Genomic DNA, 1,867 nt, shown 5'->3' on the forward strand with positions numbered 1-1,867 from the left:
AGTTGGTGTGGGCTGCTACAGATGGCGCAACGTGACCTGCGCATGAAGTAGCCGCACCGACATGGTCACCTACCTTGTCCTGTTTCCGTTTCCGGGAGTCTCGCTTGTTTTTGCTGTTTGCCTGCGATGGACGAGTCAGTCAAGCCATTGCCGCTGGAGTGTGGTAAATGTAACCTTAACCCGCATTAAACCGTTATCCTACTATGCGAGTCTTCCTGCATTGAGCCCAAGCCTCACATCTGGCGCAGTCGACACGAACCTCTGCCAAGCCATTCAGCCACGGCAGTGCAAGAACGACGGTCAGTACGCCTCTTCAGCCGCATTCTTCATTGTTGTCGCGCCCTCACGCCGCCGAAGACTCACGCCTGAAGATACTTCTGCCGTTTTACCGCTCGTCTGTGTTCAGTCCGCATCAGAAGCAAAGCACGGCCGTCAGATGAAGAGTGCCGTGAATGTTCGCCACTAGCCCGGAACTAACTTGAATCGCGCGCATAACTTGTGGCTTAGCGCTCACTCGCCTAGTCTCCCGTGCGCCCAGCCTCACTTTGCGGTGCATCATGCCAGGAATTATTTGGGAGGAGCTTGACTCAACGACCATGTCGCGGCTCGGAGTCGACCTTATCCGCGATGAATTGGCCCGACGCGAGTTAGAGATCACCGGCTCTAAGGAAGAGCTCATTCAGCGCCTCGAAGCCGACATTCACCAACGCCGCGCGGCAACGCCACGGTCAAGCGTGGAGAGGGCGGGTACCGCCGGCAACTCAGGTTTGACCATTGATACCGCGACGCTCGAAAGTCTGGCACTTCTGTTTCAGCAGCTGCCACGCCCGTCGACTACAGTTACCACACTGCCAGACCTATCGTCATCGATTGCTTACTTCGATCAGTCTCCAGCACAAAATGTCTGGCTCAATGACGTCCGCCGGGTGCAGCATCTTGCCGCATGGGACGACGCCACCACCCGCCTCATTGCCGCAAGTAAACTGAAAGGCACAGCTCGTAATTGGCACCTCGTTTTGGAAATCACCATTCAACCTGGGAAACATGGAGCGCCGCCCTGAAGGAAACGTTTTTATCGGAGCTGACCCTCATCGAATGGCAGGAATGCGTCATAAAGATCAGACAGGGCCCAGTCGAGAGCCTACAAGAGTACGCTTACGCAAAGCTGCGTGTGGTTGAAAGCTGCCCCGTCACCCTTACGGATGCCAAGAAGATTGATTACCTGCTACAAGGTCTTCAAGAACCACATGTCATTGCGGCCATGGCGGCTAACAGGCCGATAACAGTGCGTGACTTCATGTCCACGTGCACAAGCCTAGACAAGTACAATCAACGTGCCCTTGACAGGGCAAGCGTAAAGCAACCGGTGGTTCCACAGAAGCCACCCCCTCATTCATCTTAAAGTGGCAATTCAGAACATCAGCAATATAACTTCCAGCCAACAGCTACAACAGCACAGCCAAGACAGCGCATTTCCGAGTTGCCGAAGGAACAACAGGAACGAAGATACGAAGCCATTTCTGCACAGTATGGGGCTCCAGCATTCCGGAGCGGCCAAGACATCGCACAAGCAACCTGTTACAAGTGCAAGGAGTTAGGGCATTTGGCGTCGGCATGCCCCTCGCGTAGCAACAGGGCACCACCGTCAACCATCCCTGATGCCCAACAGCCACGGGCCTTTCACAGTATGCCTGAAAAACTTGAAGGCTCCCAACATCAATGTCCATTTGTCACGGCGGTCATTGCAGGAGTCGGAGAACAAGAAGCATACCCGGACTCTGGCTCGAACGTGACATTAATTTCTAAAGCCATCCTACCTTCCGCAATTATCTTGCCATGGACTAATTTCCCTCTTGCCGTCGTTGGA

At 54.3% G+C, this 1,867-nt stretch overlaps 1 pseudogene; it reads left to right on the plus strand.

Annotated features, from left to right (window-relative positions):
• Nucleotides 1–557: 557 nt before the first annotated feature.
• LOC142559370 (uncharacterized) lies at nucleotides 558–1,402 on the plus strand (annotated as a pseudogene).
• The last annotated feature ends 465 nt before the right edge of the window (nucleotides 1,403–1,867 follow it).

This window comes from Dermacentor variabilis, chromosome 10 (genome assembly GCF_050947875.1).
Source record: "Dermacentor variabilis isolate Ectoservices chromosome 10, ASM5094787v1, whole genome shotgun sequence".
In the NCBI taxonomy this organism is placed as follows: Eukaryota; Metazoa; Arthropoda; class Arachnida; order Ixodida; family Ixodidae; genus Dermacentor; species Dermacentor variabilis.